This window comes from Pinus tabuliformis, chromosome X (genome assembly GCF_031772625.1).
Source record: "Pinus tabuliformis cultivar Carrire ecotype Pingquan chromosome X, CPIR1, whole genome shotgun sequence".
Lineage (NCBI taxonomy): Eukaryota > Viridiplantae > Streptophyta > Pinopsida > Pinales > Pinaceae > Pinus > Pinus tabuliformis.
In genome coordinates this window covers 533,022,353-533,029,057 of record NC_142308.1, presented here as the reverse complement: position 1 = coordinate 533,029,057, position 6,705 = coordinate 533,022,353, and the positions used below count along the sequence as shown (strand labels likewise).

The following is a 6,705-nucleotide window of genomic DNA, read 5'->3' as shown; positions in this document are numbered from 1 at the left end:
GAATCTTAAGTTCCAAATATGGCATTTCAATCAGGCAACAACAAATGTAGTCTAGCAGATGCATATTGAAAGAGAACTATGACTCTTTTGACCCATTGAAACCTTATTAACTAGCTTCCAGATGATTGGAATTGAAATATTCAGTGGTGCATTCGAGAATTGGTCAGAGTATACAACAGAGTCCGGAACAGTTAAGTCAAGTTCATTTCCATTTGTTTGTTAGGACAGTCATTTCTATCAGGATTTCTGTTTCAGAAGCTAGTTTCAACTCCCCATCATATTTTTAATAGGTTGATAACTTGATATATAGCTCTAGCATCTAGTGTAGAGCCAGTCTTTGCATTTGCTCTTTTCCTATTTCAAACCAAAACATCTGATATCTATATTTCAAATGAAAAAAAAATAAGCCCATGTAATTCAGCTGCATCATTTGTTGCATAAAATAACACATCCCAACTTCCCATGGTTCTAAATTAAGGTTCTTTAAGACATTTTATGAAAAAATAAAAGAGATTGAGCCGGGACACTAAGTTGAATTCAAATTGTTGAATGCTTAAATATGAATAGTTCACCCAATATGCAAATCTTTATTTTGAAAATGCTTCTTTGCAAGAAAAGTGCTTAGGTTGCACTTGAGAAGGAATTTTTTCTTTGGATTTAAGTTTCCTTTTCAGAGTTATCAGCAATGGATACATTTTTTTTCAATATATCAACAATAATGATTGTATGCCTCAAGAAGTGTTCATGTTTGTACTTAGGAAGGTATATTATTTTCTCTTTTATGGAACAACCTCTGATGGGCAGAAATATAATGGACTTTTTCCTTGATCACACGTATATTCTTTTTCAGTTCAAATAATGAAATTTATTTGAGTGGGAGTTGGAAAGTTTAATAGTCCTGATCAAAGGCATTGTGGTTGTAGCTAGATTCTTTGATTAGTATAAGAAAATTTTGTAAGAATTAACAAAACTAGGAGCCTCTGGTAAGCAGACGAGTTTTCAACTTGCACCTACAGGCATTTCGATTGGTTTTCATTCCAATTAAATGTAACACCCCAGTCTTTAATCCCTCATTGATATTGTAATTAATTATATTAATGATGCCTATATGTGCATGTAAATGTAAAAGGGTTGAAAGACATGAAACAATTGTAATTGTATTTTAATAACTAATGAAGAGGTGAAGCATTCATACAAGCCATAATAAGCCATGAGAGAGAGAGAAGCTAGCAAGGGGGATATGGTCACAAACCTAACAATGGAAATTTGCTTGCCAATAAATTAATTGGCTACGCTAAGTATTTAAAATATCTAATATTGTCAATTTCCCCAAGAAAATAATCAATCAGGAAGGACTTGGTCGCTGAGATACAACTCCCATAATTTATTAAAGTAGTAGCACATATACTCAACTATCTCATTCAAGGGATAGGCAGAGTACCCATCCAGAGACTTCTGGGGTCTGACTAGAAGCTTCTAATCTGACCACAAATTGGCAGATGAGACAAAAATTTGAAGAGAGAAGAAACTTAGAAACCCCATGAGGCTCACTCAAGTATGAAGAGATTATGTGTGTATCCACAATTGTGGAGTAGGCTCTCATGTGGGAATAAGGACTCATGATTTTAAAGAGAAAGGAGAAAATGCATGAAAAGGGATTTGAGGACCCAATCTGTTTAAAAAAAAAATGTCAGAGTGCCTACTGGGTGCTGATAGCACACTAAGGGATCATTCGATTTGGTTTTGGATTGTGAAAAATTGAATGCAAGTGTCCCAAAACCTGAGCTATTGTGTAAAGTTGTGTTTTGGGTGCTTGTAGGGTAGAGCACTAAAGCACTGAGAGAGGAGGTTGCCCAAGGATTGATGAAGTAGTGAAGGGGCTCATTTGTGCTATGCAAGGCAATTGAGAATCATAAAACACATATGTTTAAGTATGTGCATATAGCTCATTGGGGCTTGAGAGGAACTTGTTTTCTTTATGTGTATAAAGGACAGTAGCCTTGATTCTTCCACCATTAGTAGCTTGAGAGGAGAGGAGCGAAGGAGTCATACCTGTTGCAGCCTCAATGTTAACAGGGGTAATGCGACTATTGGTCCCGGTGCCTATCACATTTTCCAAATCAATCTTGTATTGCTTTGAGAGCTTCTTGGCATAAGGGGTCACGATGATTCTTCATGTTTGGAACAGAAAATGCAGAATCGCCCACTGTTTTGCATCTTGGAACAATACTTTAGGAAAATAAAAGGAAGAGATTGACAAACAAACTGAGGTAGCTGAGGGTTCTTGTGGTTCTTTCCTTCCTCCAAATCTTCATCTTCATCGACTTAGCATTATATATTTTTGAAAGGAGAAAATTATTATCCTTGTTCTCTTCCAATTTCTTTATTTTGTTAAATTATTTTTTTCCTTACCTTGGCTTACAAATATTCACACGCTCTACTTTTCTCTGAAAATCAAATACGACATGAAAAGTTGAGCTGAGAAAAATGAGCATGGTGTTATAAGGTCTGGAACAGATGAGGTTAGCTTTGAATAGAAGCCTTGAATGGACCAGCTTTACCAAATTTTGTAGAGGAACGAATGTTGTAGGATTTTGTACTCAAGAAATGAAGATCTTTGGTTTTCTTTCATTGATTTCAATCCCACCATATCATGATTTTACACTGGAATTCACATGATTAGCTTATATATTGCCACTCGTTGTTATACTATCAAGCTTTTCCCTTCTAACGGGCATATTTTTTTGATGTTTTTCTCAACCTTGACTATCACATATTTTAAATTCTCTCATTTATTCAATTTAAAACAGATTTATGCCCTTGGTGGATTTAATGCATACTAGAGACTCTTATTTCCTGTTCTTATATGTCATACTAACACATGAGTTTTTGTAAGAAATTGGAAGCATAGAAGCATTAGAGATGCCCCATTATAGTTGGCAAACCCTTAACGGAGAAGATGTTAGCTAGTGACCTAGGGCTGATTTCTTATTAGTTATTACTCAGTTTTGCTTGCTACCCATCATGGAGTTAGTTATGTCCAATGGTGCATTCTAAGTGATAACAGTTCCAAGGCACCAGAGCATTGGTACAGGGTCACCTCCTCTTGCTTCAGAGTTAATCAAATGCCGACTCCAAGAAGGATATCCCTAGGGTTGTACCAATGAACAAATAATGAAGAGATGAAATCATAAGCAAAGAGATGTCAAAGAATAATTCTTGACAACTAAAGAAACTCATAAATTATACAAACTCATTTTTCGCTAAATAGAGATGCTAGTGCATACTTCTAGTACAAATCAAGTCAAGGCCACCCTGTGAAATGAGAGGGTACGTAGGACATGCCTGGATATTTCAAAGCCTAGAGTTGAAGCGGGTTCTCGAAAGTCAGCCTTCAAGCTCCATGAAAGAAGACAGAGCATGAGAAAGCTGGATATTAAAATATGTCTAATGTTTCTTTGCCACAATCCTTCAAGTGGGTTGTCTCCCAGAACATCAGGTGAGCTTCGATCCCCTAACCTCCAATACATTCCTGCACTTATTCCTAGCCCAGTTACCCCTCTTGGATCGTATCCGTTTGGAAATGGGTATAGCCCATCTAGTGTCACTACTACTCCAACTTCCTGCAATGTTGTATATGAACCTCCTACAACATAGACCCTAAAATTCAAGATGAAGGCAGAACAAAGAACCCTAGCCTTAATCATGTTAGGAAGGGTTTCCCACCCGTTCTTTTCAATGTCAAATCTTTTAGTTGTTTTGAGATTCTTTTTAATGAAATCGTTGCCGCCAGTGACATAGACAAAGTTTCCTAGAGCAGTGCAGGCGAAGAAACACCGATTGGTGTCCATATGAGGCAGCACACTCCAATCTCTGGTGCAATCATTATAACAGAGAGAATCGTAGCCCTCATCGAAGAATCCAAGGCCCAACATGAAGAGATTGTTGTGGAGAGAAATTGTCTGGACTCCATATTCCCCCACTAAGAAACGACAGAGGATGGGGGGGGTGGTATTAGAGTTTTGCTGCAGGAGATCTCTAGATCGAACCAGAGCCATATGTAATTTTCCTTCCATATGCATCCTTGCATTGCCCGGGTCTTGTTAAACACATAAATGTAAAGCCATTCTTCTTCTTTTTGGTGACAAGTTATTGAAGAGCAAAGGAGGGCATCTCTCCAAGAACGGCACACGCAAGAAGCAACGGCGCGGTCATAGCGAGGTAGCTTGCACAAGATCTTCACCGAAATAGGGTTCGGAAGATTTGGGAATACCAGAGGATTGGAAGAATAAGGGGAGGAAGAACCATACGAAATTGTCACGGTTAAGCTTCTCCATTTCTTCGGTTTTTCGTCCTCCATTTCACCTCAAACAACAATAGCCATAAAAATTATTGCTGCAATGGATCTCAGTGAATATTTGTTCATTGTGGTGTAACTCAGAGGTACTTAGATTTCAGGAAAGATGCTCGGCATCATCGCTGGAATACTAAGATGCAGGGTGTGGATTATTGCTTTGAAATAAATAATTGGAAATTTACTTTACCCTTGGATTAATCTGACAAGTGTCAACTCTCGAAGTGTAAAGCTAGGTATTCCATATCAAGCACATGCTGTGAAACAATTTTGGATATTTTGTTTCCTTTTGCAAAAGAATTTTTTTATATTTTTTTAATCATTTAAATTTATGGTCAATATCATTTAATAATTTAATAATTCAATTTATTTTGGTTTCTAATATAATTACATTTGTTTTCAATTTTTTTTTTCTAATAGGTAGGCTTCAAGGTCTAGATTTTTAACCTAGGCTCTAATACCACATGTGAGGCTCCCTCCTAGGGTCCTCTAACTAAAAACTAAATTTCTCTACTTTTAAACACAATAATATGGGAAAGAACTTATTTCTATATAAACATCTATTTGATGATAATATACCATTAAAATTTATTTACCAAAAATTAAATAACTAAGAATTTCATTGCAACCATTTACATAAGTAATCAATAAACAAAGGAATACCTATTCCAATAGCTTAGTTGAGATGCTCCTGAGCTCCTGACTCTGTTGGGATGATGCTCTTGAGCTCCTGACTCTGTTGGGATGATGCTCCTGAGCTCCTGACTCTATTGGGATTCTCCTCTTGACTACCCAACTGGATTTGCCTCCCAACCAACTAGAAAGTATTTCCTAGCCCAAGGAACCTCCACAGGTTCCCTAGCCCTTCGAGCCCAAGTCCAACCAGATGTAGTGTGTCCACATTTAACAAACACTCTCCAAATCCAAGTTTGTATCCCTTCATTTATCTCTCCATTCTCTCCCAACTCTTTCTCCACATTCCTCCCCCAAAACACAATCCTCCAAAACAAAATCAAGACCAAAGATCTCCCCCCTCTCCTCTCATCATCCTTCCCCTTTTATGTCTCTTCCTCCCATCCACCTCAACCACCTATCATTAATTCCATGACTACCCCCTCATCCTTTCATTTAGTATCATTGACTTTTCTTACCATATCTTGTTCAAGTAAATTTGAGATGACTTTTTGGGGATAAGATATGAACATTTAATTTGGAAATTAATTGGAGAAGACCATATCTTCTCCCAAGTAGATTTTGAGAAGACACCTTGGGATATGGATATTTAATTTGGAATAAATGGAGGAGATCATATCCTATCCAAATTTAAATTTGAGAAGACAAGTTGGGAATTGAATAATAACAATAATAAAATTTATATGAGTAAATAAAATTACAGTTTAACAAATGTAGGTATATACCAATATTTCTTGATAATTATAATTCAATATTTTCAGGTAATTTAAACACTAATAAAATTTGCATGATAAGATTAAGTAGGGCATTACAATAAGAACCAATAGGATTCAAGATGATGATGTCAACCATGGGGGATGATTCACCAGATTTGGAGTTAAAAATTAAAGAGATTAAAAAATAAAAAACTATTTTTTCAACTTATCTCCATATGGTTTTACTTGAATTTTGAGTGGGAGAACTCGTTGGATGCATAATTTAATTCCTCGTCCAATGAGTACCCATGTTTTATACTTTCGACGGTTCCTACCACAAAAAAAAATGAGAAATACATGAAAAACATTACTGCAATCATGTTGTTCATGTATTTCTCATTTTTCATGCAGTAGGGTCTATCAAAAGTATGCAACATGGGTACTCCTTGGATGAGGAATTAAATTTGGCATCTAATGAGTGTTCCCACTAGAAATTTAAGTAAAACTGTATGGAGGTAAGTTGAAAGTATTAGTTGAAAGAGTAGTTTTTCTTTTTTCCCTCTAAAATTTGATGATGTCATCTAATCTATTTTTTTTTCCACTCTTATTTTATAATATTCTTTAGGATGCCCATTTTATACCTCAAAAGTTATCTAATTAATGTAGTGGTAGATGCCTTAAGTAGAAGACTAAAGTATCTTTTCCCTCATACCCATCAAGGTAGACTTGAAGGAGTGAATGCTAGAATATAACTTAGAAAATAGTTGGTATTTAAAAGTAAGATTTGGGCTTGATTGTAATTTGTGAAGATCCAAAAAAACATAAGTTTGAGGGACATGAACTAGAAGATGATGGACTGTTATGATTCCATGGCAGAATGTATACCCTGATAGTGAAGATATATGAAACACCATCCCTAGGGAAGCCAACAAAGAACTATATTGTGTGCATCCTCGTGTAAAT

The 6,705-nt window shown here is 36.1% G+C and overlaps 1 pseudogene; it reads right to left on the bottom strand.

Moving 5' to 3' along the window:
- Positions 1 to 3,299: 3,299 nt before the first annotated feature.
- On the bottom strand, positions 3,300 to 4,360 carry LOC149141083 (F-box/kelch-repeat protein At1g67480-like; annotated as a pseudogene).
- Positions 4,361 to 6,705: the final 2,345 nt, after the last annotated feature.